The sequence below is a fragment of the Daphnia pulicaria genome, chromosome 7 (assembly GCF_021234035.1).
Source record: "Daphnia pulicaria isolate SC F1-1A chromosome 7, SC_F0-13Bv2, whole genome shotgun sequence".
Classification (NCBI taxonomy): Eukaryota; Metazoa; Arthropoda; class Branchiopoda; order Diplostraca; family Daphniidae; genus Daphnia; species Daphnia pulicaria.
This window is the reverse complement of record NC_060919.1, coordinates 8,761,163-8,782,026: the sequence shown is the minus strand read 5'-3', so window position 1 is coordinate 8,782,026 and position 20,864 is coordinate 8,761,163. Positions and strand designations below refer to the sequence as shown.

General features: G+C 41.0%; 1 long non-coding RNA gene across 1 annotated transcript; it reads right to left on the bottom strand.

The window, feature by feature from the left end:
- Positions 1-1,196: 1,196 nt before the first annotated feature.
- Positions 1,197-1,583, bottom strand: LOC124348667. Its single transcript, XR_006920083.1, has 2 exons — positions 1,364-1,583; positions 1,197-1,298 (listed from the first exon to the last, which is right to left on the bottom strand). It is a non-coding gene; the product is annotated as an uncharacterized LOC124348667 (long non-coding RNA).
- Between the last annotated feature and the right edge of the window lie 19,281 nt (positions 1,584-20,864).

The following is a 20,864-nucleotide window of genomic DNA, read 5'->3' as shown; positions in this document are numbered from 1 at the left end:
CGACTGCCGCTATACCCACCACGCGTTGCTGCACGATACAAAGAAACTGCCTATTAAGACCGTTCATCCATCTACGGCTCAAAAAAAAAGATCGTCGAGTGGCGCTGGGCATGCTGCGATTGCAGGTAAAAGGGAGCGATGGAGGATAGTGTTGGGAAAACATCTTCGCCGACGAGGGAAGTGACACTACCCTAGTGCGTAGCGCCTTCGCTACAGCGCTCAAAATTCGAGGCTCTCTACAGGTTGTGACTATAGATGGCACTTGGGGCGTTATCCAACCGAGCTGATCCACTTCCAGTTACGCGCCAAATCTGGCGAGATCGTCACTCTCGAAGGGTCTACCATGAAGAAGGTGGCAAGCCCAGCTCCAACGACCGACTGGAGCAAAGATAAAATGTGGTGGCCACATTTACGAGACCTGCCTGTAGGAGAAGTGAGAAGGAAGGTTGCCATCCTCATCGGGATTGGTTTAAAGTCCAGGTCACACCCAGCGACATTCCGCAGCTGCGTGAGCTGGATGATAAATTCATGAGTCTCGTTCAGAAATGCCAAGAGGAGTCGTTCACCGAGGAACTACACCGACTTCGAAGAAAGAATACGATCTGATCCACTTCCCATACGAAAATGGTGGGTAGTCAATAGCTAGAAGCTAGCTAGCTAACTTGGACCTACTACCTAAACAAAACTAGCTGAAATGTAGGTTCTTTTGTCCTTATTCAACCTAACCAAATTCACCTAAATAGGGCGTTTTTATTCAGCTAGTTCATTAACCAGTTCGGATCTTGCTAAGTTTTTCTTATTGGTTTTTTTAAGCTCGTAAAAAGCTTACATAACACAGCTATTTTTTAGTAATGTATAAAGCTTCATTTAACTATCTGTGTGCTTGCTATAAAAACTTAAAATAAAGCTATAGCATCAAAAAAAATTTATAACTCCTGAAGATTGTTCTTTTGAGGCTAAACAAAATCTTTGTATTTCAAGCTTTAAAAAATACAGCATTGAAAGGATGTTTCACCGTTACGTGAAATTATTAGAGTAAAAACTGCGCGGGGATGACGAGAGAATTATAGAGCGAAAAACAAACAGAACAATATTTAAAAAACAGCAGCATATATGATGATCTTATAATTATTCCACATCAGAACCAACAGCAGTCGTAATAGAATTGGAAGGCTGACTTTTTGGTTTTTGGCTGATCTTTTTCTTTAGATTATGGCAGCCTATTAATTTGGCACAAATTGCACTGTTGATTTGTTTCTCTGTTATGACGGCCTCGTCCCAAATTTTCTGCATGTAGTCTAAAAAAAAGAGAAAAATACGAATTAAGTGAAAAATTCTGTTAAGATTGCATTTATGGGACTACTGTGAATTGCTGTGACAATATCTATCCTGGGGTAATTTTGGTTTTGCCACACGGTCTTTTCCCGGCACTTCCGTCCTGATAACAACATGTTGGTTAGTTCATTAGGTCATCGAGAATCAGAGCCGCTATGCGGTTACGACATGTATCAGTCATCTGTCAGTTTTAGAGCAATAGCGATTTTTCGGATGCAAGAATCGCTCACCATCACGTCTCCCCATAGTTTTTTTCTATTAGAAGCATGATTTAGCACATCAAATTACAGTTAAGAAAATAAATCCCAATTAGAACTTTATCTTGCGAGTGCCAGTGTTGCTGGATATTGCTGAACTTGATAAATTTGTTCCAGTCGATGATGACTTTGATCAGTTTTTTAATTACGCTTCTTTTCTGTTGCTGGAGGAATGCCAACTTCTTCAAGGGATTTCAGTGGGGATGATAAAAAGTTATCAACAGCTAAAGCAGGTTGCAAGTTTGTTGCTAAATTTTTAGCACTGACTGATTTCTTATTCATACTTTGTTTCTTTGCAACAGGCTGCCTAGTTGTTGGGTATCCGAACTTCTGTTTTGCATCTTTGGTTTTCAAATATTTCATGTCATTTGGCTTGCAAGATGAGTTTGTCTCGTTCTTTCCTCATCTCATCTTCAACTTTTAGAAAATAAAGAGAATACATATAAAAATGTGTGTGAAATTAGCTATATATAAGCTATATGCAGTAATGCCTGAATAGAACACGATAACAACAGACTTCAGAATATCATCATGGTATAGGAGTTTAATGGTAAGAACGCTCCTCTCGGATTTCCCTATCCCTGAAGTGTCGTCGTTCACAGGATTTCAGTTGGCACTGCTAAGCAACGTGGTCGAGATTGTTAGGGAGGTATAGGGAAAAATCATGTTTTAGGGGTACTATTTAATTTTAGAATTAAGTTAGGGAAATGAGAAATTTAATTTATATAGATTAAACTTAGTCTTCTATTGTTCATTTATTAAATCTTCATAATCGTCAATCGATAATTTTATATGAATTTTGGAGGGTCGCTTATTTCGCCAGCGGTGTTTTCCTTTTTTAAGGGGGGTAATAAATTGTGAATAAATTTAGGCGCAAGAATATTTGTATGTCTAATATTTATACACTAGTATTAAAAGTTAAAAGTAATCGATAGTTTAAAAAAAATCAGCCCCGTTGCAGGGAATGCTAGTTTTATGGATAGCGGCATAAACAGAGAAAGAATTTGCAGCTGTAATTATGTGTAATTTGCTTAGATTTTTGCTTTGCTTTTTAAGGTCCAAAATCATATACAATTTGATCAAAATAACCTTAACAGGCTACAGCTCAATGTAGATGAAGAGATTCTCTAACGTAAGATCTACCTGAGGAACAATAAACCAACACCATACAGGGAAAGAAATTCATATACCCTACCAAAGTAACAAAGTAGAGGAGAGTAGTCCGGTTTGGCACCAAGTTTTTTGTTTTTATTCCTATTTCCTTAGTTTTGCATTTTTAATCTGCTCTTGGTCTCAAAAAAAGACAAAAAAATTAACTATATGAGGTAATTTTGTTGGTTTTCTTCTTTACTTATTATTAGTGATGTTCTTCATTTAACAAAAATCTGAAATGTATCAATATCCCCCTTCAACGGGGCAAGAAGCTTTTCTGTAAAGGGCACATCACACATCACTGACTTAAAGTGACTCGACTTCAAAATCCGCAAAAAACTGAACCAGTAGAAATCCCAAAACTTCAACCTGGAATTGAGAAATCACATCCGGAAAGTAATACATTCTCAGAATGCGCAACTGACCCAGTGGCTCAATTTTGTGATTCTGATGTTGAGATTTTTAACGCAGCAACTTCCTCTAATGACGAGACAAGTAAACAGAGCAAAAGGAAACCCAGGTCCTCGACTTCAAAAGATGATGCCAATAAAAAAATGTAAATTTCATCAGACGAAAGTGCCGAGAGAAAAAAAAAACAGAATGAGCCACACAAACAAAGGATTCGGGACCAATATGCTTATGTGATCCCTAATGTATTGGATGGCTTGAAAAGAGGATTGCGGGTACCAAAGAAGCTGTTGCGTACTGCATACGACGTACTATTTTTCTGCTAAAACTGGTCTATCAGAACTCAAGCGATATAAAATGACCTCAAAACATGAAAGAAGTGCCCTTTTGAATAAGTTAATTGAAGCCCAAAGAAAACAAAGTTCTGAAGCAAGAAATAACTTTCCTGAAGAAAACAATTTTGTTGGGCGTGCTACTCGTATGTGCATCTTCTTGCAGAAAAAAATTTACCTCTTTCTCTGAATTAACAACTCATTCCTCTACTTTGACGCTTTTTCCCTCATGATTAGTGCCTATGTAAACTTAAATTGACGATACCGAAAGCCAGTGACATCATAAGATTTGGTAAGCAATTAAATTTTTACTTATCACTTATGAATGATTGCTGAGCATAATACGCTGAATAATAACAGCTTAACAAAATGTACTGATTCATTTATTATAGGTATTGGTACTTATCTTGAAAGTGAATTAATTCAGCAGATGAAGAAACATTTCTTTTCCATCTTCATTGACGAAACTACTGATGTTACTACATCAACTCAAATAGCTGTTGTGATTCAATATTTGGATGCATAAAAGCAGAAGCTTATTATCTACATTCTGGACTTGGTTCAATGCCAAAACGCTGCACAGCAAACGGCCTCACTCAAGCGGTAGTCGATCTTTTGACAAAATCTACTATAACATTTGAAAGGTAGTCTGATTATATTTTTCTCTCTCCTATTGTTCTGACCCGTAACGATCCGTAGAGAACGGATTTAAAATGAGAAAAAACCCGCTTTGGTGGGCCAAATTATATAGAACAATGGATTTTCAAGAGGTTAGGTGAAGATCCGTCAGATCTCACATCCATACAAACCCTTTAAAAAAGTTTAAAAAAAACTGTGTTAGCTCAAAACAAACCCCCACAACATGCCTTACCCATTCTTTAACAAATAAAAACAAAGTATATCGTAGATTGCACTAAAGTGATTTTTATTATCCTTTATCTAACCATAATCTTTTAAATAAGATTGTGGTGATACCAATCACTAAGACACATTAATGCCCCAACATTTTTCAGGCGACATAGAAGATCGTGTATGATGAAGAACCATACGGCCTTTAAAGAAGGCTCGTTCTGAGGAAACACTAGTGGAAGGAACAGAAAGATAGGTCTTGGCCAATGAAGCTAAACTAGGATAGGTTTTGCTTTTAAACTTCCAGTAGCTGATGGGAAAGTCATGCCTGATGACGTTATCTTCTTGTAGATACCCTTTTATTTCGGCTGAAATATCGTAAATTTTTCTTCTCTTGAATATCTGATTGGTCCAATCCGTGCCGTCATCGTCCCTACTTTGTGTTATCTCCTCGGCATGTCGGTTGAAGCGTTCAGCTTCATACTTAAACGAATCACGAATTTGTTTCCAATTACGCTCATTCTTGAAAAATTGATCTTTTATTCTTGGGTGTGAAATAATTTTTGTAAACCATTTTTTCAACTGCACTGTCGACGTATTTTTTTTAGCTTATTGACTATTTCAGTTGCTGAAATCTTTAGTGACGTCACCTTTGCCCCGTGTTTTTCCACTTCCTTAAAAGTAAAAATGGAATAAATTCAAAATTTTTCTCATAATAACTTTTTGCTGGGTGGGAGAAATAAAATAATATCTTTAACAAACAAATGTAGATAGGAAGAGGTGTACTAGTAATGGGATATGTGTATGGGATATGATGTATAAGTGTTGGGAATTTTCTATGTCTATTCTAGTCTTAGTCTTTTCTTTGTCTAAGTCTTAGACAAATGATTTGTAGCAATATACAATGGCTTCAAAAGAGCAAGGATTTCTGAAAGACTGTCCCATTCTTCGTTTGTTTACTGAAATTGTTTAACAACTGGGTCTCCAGAAATATACATTTCATAGCCTTACGAAGTTCAAATCCTCTATTTTACTTAACATAACATAAATTCCAGCGCGTCTTTACATCCAACAGCAGACCTTAAAGTATACGCGGGCGTATAATATTAACGGAATCAGTCATTTGCGAAACTGGGACATATGATTCCTGGCCAAATGTGTTTGATTGTCAGATGAATTTACGATATCAACCAATACTGTTTGCGTAATATTGGAAGATTTCTCTCTCATCAGCGCTAATCTTGAAGATGCAGGTCTTGTTGGGAGAACTTGAATATTTTTTCGGGGGTCTTTCACGTTCAGAATTATTAGAAGACACAAAAAGCTATGGGGAAGCTAATCTAACCATTTCTTCAAATTTCTTTCTCTTTTGAGGATAACTTCGGACATCTTTGATAACATTTCTCATCCTGTTCTATATTGACTGTGGATCAAAATTGGCATTATCGGGTTCTTCAGGATCATCGTCTCCCCACCCATCTTTCTCAACATCGTTGTCGCAACCATCTTCATCGTTTTCCAAAAAATTGTCCTTTTCTTGATGACCCAGGGCTTTTAAACCGGCGACTGCTGCAAGGTTTATGACGTGTCCCACACATCCAAGGAGATTTTCCTTTTCCTATATTTCCCAAGTTCTCTAGCCATTGTCCGATTATTAGACGCATTGTCTGTAGTTATGCAAAAACAAATCTCTTCGATACCGAAATAGCGAAGAGAAGACATGATACGGTTAGCTATGTTTTCACTAGTGTGGTGTCCGTGCATTTCAAACGTATCCAGAAGCAACTCCCTTAATTTATAGTCATTGTCAATGAAATGTGAAAAGTTATTCCTAGGATGGACAATCCGTTTGGAGAAGTCCAGAGATCTAACGTAAGACTTATCTTAGAAATTAATTCTTGAAACATTGCTTTAACTTTTTCTCTGCCTTCAATAAATATTAACATGGCATGGTCAGTCAAGGCATCCGCTTTGCATAAATACTGCTCTACTGACGGATTGCAAAAATTTAACAATTCTTTAAACGACTTTGCCTCTATGAGTGAAAACGGCAGATTATTTGTAACAACGAGCTTTCCTATAGCATTTTTCAATCCTCGACTTGAAAAGACCTGCGATATTTACATGTTGTAAGAAAATTTGGGTATTTTAAATACAAACAGACGCAAATGACGTAGCTACCAATTTAGATGGATGATGAGCCGCTATTTCCACAGCAACTTCTTTAATAAAACTGTGTTTGTTAATCAAGTGGTTTTGAAGTTTTTTAGTTCCATAGCTAGATTGTATTTGTAAAAAGCAACACACGGCTGGGGAGAACCGGCCTTAAGAGGCAATTTACACAATAGATTTTGTTCAATTTGTGTTTTTTGTCCCATACCACGCCATTTTCAGTTACAACAAATTTATGAACCAAACTTGATTATTTCCCATTTACACTAACCGTACTTATTTGGGCAGCAAATAAGGTGGCAGTAAGGTGGGTAAATCTGTACTAAAAAATACCATGAAATAGAATTCCATTGTTGCATTTTCTAAAAAAAATGAAACCCGTGAAATAGCGGGTAGAGTCACATTCCTAATCCAATACCTCAGACAACCCGTTCTGTCTCGTTTCTTTGACCAAAGGTGGTGGCAGCAGAAAAATCAAACCACACCCGTTACCCATCATCCGTCCTAACCCGTGAAAATGCAGAACGGGTCGGAGCACTACTCTCTCCGTCCTTATTTTACGCAAATTGTTTATAAGGTCGTTGACTTTTCAGAAGACACTTCCAATGTAAAGTTGGGCAAAAATCATTTAGTTTCTACCCTATTGAAAGAACTGATGCCCAACCTATTGATAGTTCCTTGTTCTTGTCTCTCAGCACATTTGTGTGTTGATGCCCTACAAAAATTTCTCCCTGCTTATCGACTCAATTTCTTCCTCTAGAAAAATTTTATCTAGGGATGTCGGCTACAGAATCAATAAAAAACTTTCACAGTACAACCAACAATTTTTAGTCAAATATTGGTGCAGTTTTTATATTTAAGCGATTTAAATATTAAAAACCGGTAAAACTCAAATGATCCTTTTTTTAAATGTTAAGCTGGTCCACCCAGGCAATGCAATAAAAATAAATCCTAACTCTTTGATTGCTTTATTGAAACAATATCCCAATTTAGAAAATCAATTAAATGGTAGTCATGCTGATAAAAGAGTGACAGAGTCTCTCACATTTGGAGCCAATTTTGTTAAATTGCAACACTGAAGAGGAGGTTAGATTTTTCTAAGCCAAAAGATATTGGAACGAACATATTGTTGTTGTTGGGAAACCAAGATTCCCAAACCTCAGTATTTGTATTAAATTTCTTTTTTTCCGTACCGTTTAGCAATGTGATATCTTAATGGGAATTTAGTGCTTTCAAATTGATAAAACTGATCATCGTAATCCACCTCACAATCTTACTGTTTGTTCTCTTTGGCGAATCAAACAATGGGGTTATAACGAAGCACACTCCGCCTAGAATGTCGTCATCACAAAGTCACTTGTGGATAAATTGAGGTCCGTTAAGGCTAATGTGTTAATTGCAGCTGAAATATTAAGAAATTCATAACGTTTCACTTTTTCTTACTGTAAACCTCCAAGAATCTAAAGAATTCTGAAAACTTGAAAAACTTTTGTCATGTGAGGGAAAATTAATTAGAAGAATTACTACTTAATTCATGATAACTTAATTAATAAAAGAAGAACTTGTTAATAAGCAATAAAGAAATCAGAATTGGTTGTATTTTTTAAACTTAAAGAAATTCATGTCCTTGGTGTTTATTATTAAATTTGGTTGTATTTTGAGTTTTTATGTAGCTTAACAGGGATTTTACTTTAAATAACCATTGGATTTAGTTTTCTGGTAAGGTCACGGCGTATCTTAGAAACAAAAAGTGGAAGCACTGTTCAAATCAGAAAAAGAATGAATAGCTTGATCATATTTTAAATCAGTTAAGACGTTGTAAATTGCCTTGTGATTGTGTCAAGTTTTTGTTTACATGTTGACTGTATTACTTCTGGAATATCAGATGTTAATATGGTTACTCGTTTCATGACTTTTTTCATAATCTTGATCTATTAGTTGTACTACAGTATCCTGCACAGAAACTAGAACAAAGATTAAAGAAAACCACCTAGCGGCTGTTTTTAGAAAAACGTTGTAGGTTGAATAAACTGATGCACTTTCCGGGGCCAGAAAAAGGAATATGGTGAAAAATAGAAAATTATGATTTTTCTAAAAAAAACTTGAATTTATCTGACCAGCCGCTAGGTGGTTTTGGACAAAAAAAAATTTTGTCCTAGTTTCTGTGCAGGATACTGTTTATGCCCGTCAGCTGTTTAGTTGTCACGTGAAGTCAACATAGCCGATCTAAACACAACATTTTTGCAAATGAAATGGGCTTGTCAAAAGATTTTGATGTCCAAGCGTCAGTTGTGAACATAAAGTCTTTAACATCCCGTTGTTGAAGGATCGGACAAGTTTTTCTAGAATTTCAGGCGGAATTCTTGAACCAGGCGTGGACTGATTTTAGTTCTTGATGTAAGCGGGAAAAAAGTAAGGATTAAGAGCAGCAATGAACTTCTGAAAATATTTTCTTTCTCAGTTCAAAATGGCAAGGGATCGTGATATAGCCACGAAACGTTAAGACGATCCAAATCGGCGTCAGCCTTATTCGTCGTCTCGTTTCTCTTATTGGTTAACCTGTTTCCTCTTTTTAGCCAATCTTTTACACCCAGATTTCTGGACTGATAGCAAGTGCGACACACACACAAATAAGGTTGCTTGTTAATATGCCAGAGCATTAATTCATTGACGAGTCATACATTTTACATTTAGCTTTCGTCTTGTCTTAACAATCTTTTTTCTAAATATTTCCGGACAGAACAGGACTAACATACGATGAACTTGACCCTTGTACGTGTTATCTAAAACCAATTTTTCAGAATACTACCTACCTATTCCCTGCGCCAAACCATAAAAACGTCAAAATTTATATACGTCGTCACTTTTTACTGTAGCCATTGAAATGGTTCATATGGATAATCCCCTCTCAAAAATTTGTTAATTGGAATTATTTTTTATGGGCAGACACTCGGAGGCCGAGTATTAACCAGTTTATTGCATCCAACTTAAAACGCTTATACATATGTACATGAGAGGAGTTAGATGAAAAACATAAATAAAAACATTTACATTTTTGTGTGGAAACTGGGTCTGACGGCGCCTCTGGTTTGGGCAGTCCAGTGGCAATCCCTCGGGGTATAACATGTACCTTTCCGGCTGGATTAGACCTTCAAGACCACCAGCCGGCGGTTGCCGGCATAGCTACAGTACTCCAGTGTGATCACGGCTGCAGTTCCCATAGCCCCGTCCTGGCTTATCTGATATATTTGGAGAATGAAGTAAGCATAGGAACGGAAAACAACCACTCAGCGGAGGGTTGGCTGAAGAGGGCTGGTAAGGAAACGAAGTTAAACTAAATAAAAATATCATCCACTTACTACAGGAGACGGCATCCCATTGACACAGCGCCAGTCTGTGAAGAGAGTAGCACCGCGAGTGCAGTGAAACTAGGCCCAACAGCAGACTGAGGCCACCAGAAACGTGCGTCACTGGAACCCAAACTGCATAGCCGGACAAAATCGATGTTTAGAGGTTCAAGTGGCCTATTTTTAAGGAAAAGTTCAGGAACAGGGCTCACCGCTCACGTTTTTTTTGCGAGTGAGGCGCTCGGTTCGATGAGCAAAATCGACAAGAAGCTTGCTATGTGGAAAGGTATGGAGAGGGGGTCAGGGATTGCCACATGAAGAGACGGTGTCAACTACTACTGACTAAATTTGATCAAAGAGAGGAGAAAATTTGGCATTGAAAAATGAAGTGTGGAATAGACTCAACAGGAGCGCCACACGGGCAGGAAGAAGTAGGAGAGAAACTAAAGCGATGTTGGTTTGAATTTAAGAAGCAGTGACTAGTAATGATCTGGGTGGTTGTTGCATTAGTTCTTAGATTAAGAAGCGCTTTTGTGGACCATATGGCTAAAAAACAGGCTTTTGCACGCGAATTTGTTGATAAGGAAGACCATTCATCCCTCCAGACGTTCCATAGCTTCGTCCTAATAATCTGTTTTACATGATTTGGGGAGGAGGGGACAGAGAAAGTCAAGAAATGAGAGGGAGATTGGGCCCAGGAACGGGCCAAATCAAGATCCTGAGATTTTGCATTAGAGATAGTAAAGATATGGCAGAAACTGCCAAACGACGTGAAGACAACCAGATTACTCGCCTCGTCCCCTTAGTACCTCAAGAGTAGGATAAGAGATTCTGTCGGGGCTGTTTTGAACGTGTAACGTATAATATAGTGAAATATTGAGCGTTGGAACGAACAAACTTTTTGAGTGGCTGCTTTCGTTCTTAAGATGGAAACCCAGAGCGAGCAATCCTAAGTGAAAATTGGTTTTTCGGCAGAGGAATATAGAAAACGTAGGCGTTTGTAGTTAACACCGAAAGACTGCCAGAGGCAGCTGCTAACAGCCATCATTGCTCTTTCTGCAGAAACTCACATAGCTTGAATGTGGCTTCCCCACTTTAGGTTGGCGTTCAGAACAAGACCAAGAAAAGAAGCTGAGTGTAACGGAGAAATTTTGGTGCCGTTATTAAGGACGAAAAGATTAGTCAAAAGTACATTGTTTGCGGGAGAAAACGACAAACACAGTTTTTACAGCACTAAGATACAGCTTCCTGGTGGCAAGTCATTTTCCTACCGAGTCACACACCATTTGCAGATTTTGCGTGGCGATGCCTAGATCCTTGTGAGAAGATGCATTATTAACGTCGTCGGCATAGTCATTTTAACAGGAAAAGGGAACGAAAGCCGGAGGAGATCGTCCATAAGTAAATTCCAGGGAAAGGGTTATTGTACTCCTCCTTGGGGACATCCAAGATTGACGTTTCTTTTGAGGCTGTGCTCATTAATAAGAAAATATGTCTGTCTGTTGGACAAGAAACTTTATATGATCTAAGTGACAGGCGCGGTTGGCAAGATCCGAAATTATGGCAGGATGCCACGCAGAGTTGAAGGCACTTTTTATGTCCAAAAACGCTAAGGCACAGACCTTTTGTTCAGATAACGCTTCCTCAATATGACACACCAGGTAATGAGCAGCCGTTTCAGATGAGCGATTTTCTCTAAAACATGGCTGATCAACGCTAAACCATTTTACGCTTGCAAGCCAGGCGAGCCGGCCCGGAACAACTTTCTCGAGAAATTTTGCCAGGTTAGTTACCAGACTGATTGGCCTGAAGCTGTTAAAACTAGAGTAGTCGCTTTTATTGTCCTTGCCAATTATTACGACCTTCGCAATTTTCCGTGATTCCGGCGTGAAGAGATGCAAGCGTTCAAGATGACCAAGAGAAATGGCTTCATCAATGGTATGCTTAACAGAAAAAGATCGGCCGATAATCCATCTACTCCTGGAGCAGACTTCAAATTCATTGAACCGCAACTGTCTCGGATTCCCAGTCGGAAATAGCGGGTGGGATCTCGTCAAGAGAAGGGGGAATAGCAGACCAGGAAACTGCTTCAACTGCAGAGTGAATCGGGTCAGATGGAGGTTCATCTGGAAAAAAATTCTGAGCACAATCATCAGCAATCATGACCGAGACCGATGTAAGAGTCCCATTTATAAGAATTTCTGAGGAAAGCGGAATTGATTTTTTTTACTGGTGATGTCGGACAAGGCGCGGAAAACACAACCTTCGGTTGCACTCTCCCAAAATTCCTCCAGGCGCTACACTGAGCCACTCTTAGTACTCGTTGTTAGAGAGCTTTGCTATGGCGGTATCACTGTTCACTTTGTACATTTTTGTTTTTTGGCCAGGCCTTGTGATGTGAACGACCTTTGCTTCGATGAGCACTGAGGTTACTTGACCATCCTGCCATCCCCTTTTTACCGAACCACAGGGTGCTGTGGTTTTGGCTGCCACCGCGATCGATGAGATCGCAGATACAAGATGCGTAATATGTGCTTCAACTAACTCAGTCCGCTTCCACAGGGGTGGGTAGGTGGGATAGAGCGTAGAATAGTTTACGGAAAAAGAGATCACGATTGACACGGATCAGATTAGGCGCCAACCAACAATTGGGTTTCATTTGGGACTTTGCAAAATGAACATGATCGATTTCAAAGAAGATATAAGGATGGTCAGATATCGATGGAGTGGCGAGATAAAGCCAACGATGTACTCTGACTTTGTCACCAACAAGGGTGAGATCGACAAAGCATGTACCAGAAGGAGAGAAATCGAGCTCAGTTTTCGAACGATTTACTACGTTGAATATAAAATAGGCCAACATGGGCTCGAATTCGCAGCCACGCTTGTCACTCAACATGCTATTCCAAAGCTGGAACTTGGCGTTAGCGTCAGTGTCGATAATGGTTAAAGGTGCAGCAATAGCCTCAAGAATCGGAGTGATCGTAGCAGAGAAGTTATAAATGGAGGGGCGAAGGCATACATAGGATAGGCATCACGGGCATGTGGTCTTTGTTAGTTCCACACAGCCAGCAAAATTGGAGATGTGCTGGTTTGCCAGCTTTAGCAATTTAGTCGCATTAAAATTGCATTCCCATAAGCATGGTCATCAGAGAGCTGGTGGTAAGACGAAAAACCAGGAAGGGCATTTGCGACTACCGGAAAAAAAGATGGCCAGACATATGGCTCCTGAATAAAGGCAATGTCTACAACAAAGTCAAGGATGACTTGAGCAAGAGAGGTCGAGGCAAGACCGGAGTGTGGTAAATTTATTTGAATGCATTTAAGACGGCGGGGAAAGTAAGCAGGATCAGATAAAGAGGATAGATTAGAATCAAGCATTTTTGTCGAGGTAGATTCTATACTATCTATCGCCTTCACCTGCTCAGCACAAGTTGTGTGTCCGGATTGTTGTGGGCTCCTGCAATTGACACATTTCAAAACGGTGGAGGTTCATTGTGAAGTTTAAATAAACCAATACAATATGTGTGCAGTTAACTGAGGGCATTTATTTAAACTTATTCCACGTATGTCATACAATATCTGTCAGGTAGTACTTACAGTCCGTTCGGGAGAGAGATCACAGTAAGAAGTGAAGTTAAAAGCACTTTGACATAAGTCACAAAGAATAGGAGAGTAGAGGGGGTTGATGCTAAACAGTCAATGAGAGGAAGTTTTCTTCTTGACTGATAGATGGCGTAGTTTGCTATTCTTACACTTTCCCTCAAACACGACATACATATGAAACAGGAAGTAGTATAAACGGGATAACGGATTTGAAGAGAGGAAAAAAAAACTTTCCCTCAAACATGACATCAGCATGGAGAGGATATGTGAAGAGAAAATGAGACAACCGATTATGACATGATAAACGAGTTTGCCATTATACACTTTCCCTCAAACACGGTATCAAAATTAGACAAGGAGAAAGGACTCAGAGACGAGAAAAAATTGTACAGCCAGATAGTGAGAAAAAAACGTTTTTACTTTTTACCTACACCAATCTTTTCTCTGTTTTTCTCAAACGGGGTCCTTGGGAGGGGCTTGGTAAAGATATCGGCCAGTTGGTTCTCAGATTTCACAAACAATACCTCGATGAGTCCGTCTTCGTCCATTTTTCGAACAAAATGATACCGGTTGTCGACATGTTTTGTCCGTGGATGGAATTCCGGGTTGCGAACTAGTCGTACAGCACCTTGATTGTCGCAGAAGAGCGGGACTTTGTAGTTAGTTCCAGTAAAGTCGTTGTGTAGGGTTCTCAGCCACACAGCTGTTTTTGTCGCTTCACTGGCCGACACGTATTCCGCCTCGGTGGTGGACAGCGCAACACATTTCTGTTTCTTACTGCTCCAGGCCACTGGCCCTCCATGAAAGAAGAAGATATTTCCAGAGGTGGATGTCCGGTCGTTGATATCGCCAGCAAAATCCGCGTCGCAGTATCCCATAATGACGTTCTTTTCATCGCCGCCAAGCCAAAGTCCATAGTCATGCGTGGCAATCAGGTATGCAAAGATTTGTTCTACGGCTTCCCAGTGTGACAAGTCCGGATTTTGGCAATGTTTCGCTGCTTGTCCAACAGCATAAGAGATGTCTGGTCTGGTGGAGATTGCAAGATAGAGAAGGGCTCCTACCGCCTCTCGATACGGGAAGTTGAACGTGTCCGATGCAAGCATGCACCGTTTCAGCCTTTTGGATGGGTCAGCAGGGATGAATTTAGGAGACAAGTTTCCCATACCAAATCGGTCGATCAATTTCACGATCATGTGCTGCTGGCTTAGGTGGATTTTCTTGTTGATTAGGTCTCTCGTAATATCCGTGCCTAGAAAACGAGTGGGGGGGGGGGGGGGGGCATTTCGTCCTTCAAATTGCTCAAACACATGCTTGGCAAGTGCATCCAGGGCTTCCGTTGTAGTTGCTGCCATAAACAGATCATCGACATGGGCAATTACAATTAAAATGAAAGTTTGATCTCTGAGCACGTAGACACACTTATCTGCATTAGATTTTACCAAGTGCTTGCCTTTGTGAGAGAAGGTTCCAAGAACTCGGTCCAGCAGTTGATACCAAAGACGGGGCGCTTGTTTAAGACCGTAAATTGATTTTTGCAGCTCACATACCCATGATTCTTTCCCTTTTTTAAGGAAGCCCTGAGGTTGTTTCATGAAGATTTTCTTGTCCAGTTGTGAATATAGGAACGCCGTTTTGATGTCGATTTGTTTGGCATGCAGGCCGCGGTACGCAACCTCAGCGAGTGTTGCTTTGACAGCTTCTTGATGAGCGACAGGAGAGAACACTTCGTCGTAGTCACGGCCAAATTTTTGACGGCAACCAAGGGCTACAAGACGTCCCTTGTATCTCTCCGGCACACCTTCGTAACCTGGTTTAATTTTTCCAATCCATTTGCAGTTGATAGCGGTGTATCCGGGAGGCAGTTTTTCGACTAGCTTCCAGGTGTTGTTCTCCTCCAGAGAGTCAAATTCTTCTTTGAATGCCGCCATCCACTTTTCAGAACAATCGGAGGCTACTGCTTGATCATAACTCTGAGGCTCAAATGGCTCGGCAACGAGGGCTAATTCGTTTGTACGAAACTCATCGAGAAGCACCATATCCGCCTTGTCTGTCAGACTTCTTTTGTACTCATTGTACCTCGCACTATATTGAGGTGCTCTGCTTGATCGACCATCGCGCCATCTGCCAAGTGTCAGTGGCTCCTCCCCAGGTAGACTTTGGATTTGCCGGGCAGGATTCATGGCAGGTGGTGCAGGAATATTTCCAGGTGACACTGGCGCTTGATCATCGACTTCTATTGGTTCAGCTTCAGGATTCACGTCAGCTTCTTGAAAAACACCAGATGGGCTATGATCCAGTACCCAGTCGTCAATCAATCCATTTTCAGATAATTCTTCGACCGTTACGAACGATATTTGGTCATCAGTGTCGTCGCTACCATCCTGGTCTTCGTTCGGCTCAATGTCATCGATTTCACGGTTGATCGTGATTGGTACCATGGCAGGAGCATTGACTTGGTTTGGTAGGGGATTTTCGATCTCGTCATCCTGTATTACACCCGACGAGAGAGACGGAGGAGAAAAAAAATTTTTAAGAAACAAATTTTAAAAATTGAATGGATATCAGCTGGTTACCAGTCCGAGTATTGTGGATACAATGTGAAACGGTTCAAAATTTTGTGGAGACATGTTGGTTTGGTTTGTTTTTGACTCTGGAACATCGGTGATGAGAAGCGTTTCGTCGAAACGGACACTGGGACTTGTGGTATACTTCCGTGTTGTCGGGTTCCATACAGTCCATCCTTTTTGACCATCACCATAGCCTACAAACCAGCATGGCTTCGATTTTGGGTCCAGACTTTTTCTGAGTTGATCAGGTGTGTGGGGATAGGCTCGGCAGCCGATCACTCGCAGATTACTCAGATCCGGTTTGGTGCCGAAGAAAAGTTCGTATGGCGTTTTTGTGGAGGTGGAAGAGATAACACGGTTGAGAACGTACACCACGCCGATCAAAAAATCTCCCCACAGCTCCAGCACAGACCTGGGAGCTTGTTCAAACATGTTGGTGATTTTGTTTGAGCGTGTATAGATTATGCTCCGGACTGCCTCCATCCCGGTCCTGTTCATCCTTTCCGCCACACCATTCTGTTGTGGGGTGTATCTGCATGATGTTTGATGGACGATGCCGAGTTCTTCCAGTTTAGTCTTCAAATGATTGCTGCCGAGTTCGGTGCCTTGATCGCTTCTCACAATTTTCACTTTGTTGCCGGTCGAGGTTTCAACGAAGGCAATGAAGTTAAGAAGATGGCCAGCAGCTTCAGATTTTCTTTTCATCAATTTGACTGACGTCCATCCAGAGTAGTCGTCTTTGAAGATTGTGTAGCATATTTCACGTCTTGTGGTGGGGATAGGGACAAAGCCAACGTCCGTGTGAATGATACCACCAGCTTCTGTCGCTCTGGTTCTACCAGGTGGAAATGGAGACCGCATCATCTTCCCAAGTGCGCATCCTTCACATACACAGTCGGTTTTGCATTTCCTAGTTGAGACATCAAATCCTTTGACGGCTCCAATTCGGTTTTGTCTTATGATGGTTTGGTCGTTGAGGTGGACGAGACGGAGATGTGCAAGACGAAGAGAAATTTCACCATGGGCAGCAGCATTGGCAGTTTCTTCTTTGTGATCGATGAGCTTTGGGACAATTTTCAGATGGTAAAGTGAATTTCCCAGCTTCTGACCGACCATTAATCCGGCACCGTCTTTTGTAAATTCCACTTCGTCACCGCTGAAGTTAACATTGATACCTAAGTCGGCCGCACGACCGATCGAGTAAAGGTTTACACCCAATTCAGGGACGTAGAGAACTTCTTTTAATTCGCCCTCCAGGACTTTTCCATTGACGTAGGAGTGAATCGGGACAGTCCCAATGCCGGCTGCATGAAGAATTGTGTTGCCAACACCATTCACGGTCCACGAGCCCGAAGGTATCTCACGAAGATTTTCAAAATAGGACCGGTTGCTCATCATGTGGTGAGTGGCGCCAGAGTCAGCGTAGATGTACTCGGGTCGCCGGACTAGATGACACAGTGATGTCAAGCCGGCGAAGGTTTTCTTGTCCGGTTCGTGGTCAAAGTCGCGATTCTTGTTGTGAGTGGTACCGCGAGCCTCCTTCTGGTCAGCCTGTTTCTTGTCTGGACAGTTGTAGTTTCTGTGACCAGGCTTGCCACATGACCAGCAGCCCCCACGATTGGGCAGACCCGAGTTGCCAGCTCTGTTCCCATCGCGATAGTCTTTGCCGTTGTTGCCACTACCTCTGCCGCCGCCACGATAGTTGGGATTGAAGTTCGATGCTCTGCCTCGATAATTGGAATTTCGATATTCATTCCTTACATTTTGATCTGGCAATTTGAACAAACAGATTGCTTATAAGGCATTAGTGTCCACAGAATATTTTGTAATCAGGCTTTGTTACCTCTGCTGTTGTTGTTCGACCGCGTTGCCAATGCATTTTCAGCCGCGGACTTCAGTCTAAGTGGGTGTGTGGCAAAGAAAGCCACATCTTGGGGACTTATAGTCCCGTTACTTCTGTCATTCAGCTTTCTTTCCTCTTCCGATAGTTTGGCTGTTAGATTAGCCAGGGTCTGATCAGCCACTGGTAGACCACCCCACACTGTCTCGAACACAGCATAGCTTGGGGGTAGAGTTTGGATTATTTTGGACAGGATCATATCAACAGTCTGTGGTTGTCCCACACCTCTAAGCTCCTCTGCCATCTGTCTGAAGACATTGACATGGGTGGTGACCTTGTGGTCTTTGGGGAGAGAAGAGTTTTATTTTTTTTTAATTAACAGCCACCATTTTGAAATGTTTCACCTGGATTCATCCTGTAGCTGTGGAATTTGCCGAGAAGTGATCGGACATTGGATGCTGCAACATCAGCAAACTCAGCCAGTAGCCTTTGCCACATTTCTTGGGCAGTAACAGATCCTTCGATAGAGCTCTGGTAGGTCGGCTCGATGTTGTAGTAGATCAATTGTTGGGCTTGCAGATCTTTGGTCACCCACGCTTCAATCACAGCTTGATTAGTGACAGGAGCTACTCCCTCCACCGTTGGACCCAGCACCTGTAGACGGGATAGATGTCAGATTAATTTTCTTTTCTCACTTTTTTTGAACAAAACAAAAATAGATTTAGAGAAAGATGCTGACTTCTGCTTTTGTTTTAATCTCAAGTCACAAACAAAAAAAAATTTTCTGTGCACAGTCGGATCAACACGTGCTTTGCGATTAGTTTTTTTTTTTTTCATTCACATACGTGTCCTGAGTCTTGCATTCTGACTGCACGATGAATTAACATGTGCCTTACAATCAGTTTTGCTCATTCACATAAGTGACCTGAGACTTGCATTCTGACTGCACGATGAATTAACATGTGCCTTACAATCAGTTTTGCTCATTCACATAAGTGACCTGAGACTTGCATTCTGACTGCACGATGAGTTAACATGTGCCTTACAATCAGTTTTGCTCATTCACATAGGTGACCTGAGACTTGTGTTCTGACTGCACGATGAATTAACATGTGCCTTACAATCAGTTTTTGAATTCAGAGCTGCACAGACTTAGTTGGACTGGCCACATGAGCATGGTTCGACTGGCCACACTAGAGACACAAAGTTGTAATATTTAACACGAGAGAACTTTTGGTTACCTGAGGAGGCCTGGGTTCAGTGCCTAGGACAATGTTCTCTAGTCTCAGCACCTTAAGCTTGAGCATGATGGCATAGCGAAATTGTGGAAAGTTAATTCCGTTGAAACGAGCAAACTCTCGTCTTTCGGTAGTGGATTCGTTAGACATACTTTAAGTTACGTAACTCTGGGCCCATAACCTGTGAAGTTTAAATAAACCAATACAATATGTGTGCAGTTAACTGAGGGCATTTATTTAAACTTATTCCACGTATGTCATACAATATCTGTCAGGTAGTACTTACAGTCCGTTCGGGAGAGAGATCACAGTAAGAAGTGAAGTTAAAAGCACTTTGACATAAGTCACAAAGAATAGGAGAGTAGAGGGGGTTGATGCTAAACAGTCAAGAGAGGAAGTTTTCTTCTTGACTGATAGATGGCGTAGTTTGCTATTCTTACATTCATTCATTAGCACGGCACCGTTCCGCACACTTCCCGCAGGCTGCGAATTTGGCCGGACAGTCCCTCTGGATGTGCCCGTATCTCTAACACTTAAAACAGCGTCTGACCTCTCTATGTAGGTCAACTGGAACAATTCGGTAGTACGTGCCGAAAATTGAGTTCCTTCTTTAGGCTGTCCAAATCAGAATCCTTTACAAAAATTCCAACAACTGGATAAGAAACATTTAGTTTACCAGCAGTCTCAAAAAATGGCTGTGGAATTCTTGCTTGGACTGGAAACGTCAGTACACTTGGCCACCAAAACTGAACCAGAAAGATTGCAGCGGCCACAGATGCATACGATGGGCCAGAAACAGACTGACAAGAAAAAGATGGCCCAGCACAACCAGAAGGGCGGGCTTGTTGGAGGCTTAAGGCATGATCTGCAAAACTAACTTTCATTTAGACAGATTTTTTCCTCAAGAAACTTAATTTGATCTGCCTGAATATCCAAGTCGTCACTTAGCCGAGAGACTTCGTACTCAAGGCCTGAAACATCGTCAAAAAACGAGAGAAATTTTGATTCAAGATCATTAATCAAAACAAATTGGCTCTCTAGTAGATTCACAGTAGTACTTAGGCGAGATATCAAAACTCAGTGAATTAATGGTGGCAAGGGGAAGTTCAGCAAGTAAGGCTAGAACAGAAATAGCCTTGGCTTTCTTGATGTCGTTGGCGTCTAACTTGTCGGGGGAGACATTATATCTTTCTTCATCTTGTTTGAATTGTTTTCAGAGCTCGAGGACATGTTGGCCGACTGCCGATTGAGAGCTTTGCAGACTTTTCTGCATTCTTGAGAGCAGCAGCGATGGTCTTTGCGGACAATTTGGAATACTTTGCTGGAGTGTTGACAGTGCCTTTTACTGCCAGCAGGAGGTTCACTAGAGGACTCACTGTCAAACTCATCCATGGACTGGATATGACTCATTAGGATAAAAACACAGATATAACGACAAGACAAAGGAATTTGTACGTAATACGATAAACCGTAATCAGCGTAAAAAACCGATGGTGGCACGGTGGGATCCAGAAACACGTAAGAAAAACACACAATATGTGAGAGAATAGACTGAGGCTAAAAATGCATGGCTGTTTGGCAGTAGTAGAACGCAAAATGTGCACATTTTAAACGTGAATGTGTGAAGAAATTAATAGAAAACAATAAAAGTGAGTTACAATTTGATATTATAGACTAGGGGTGTGGTCCATGTCAGGTTTATCGTATTCTTCCACCCTAAAGTTCTGTAAAGTAATAAGTACATTCGAGTCGGGAGCC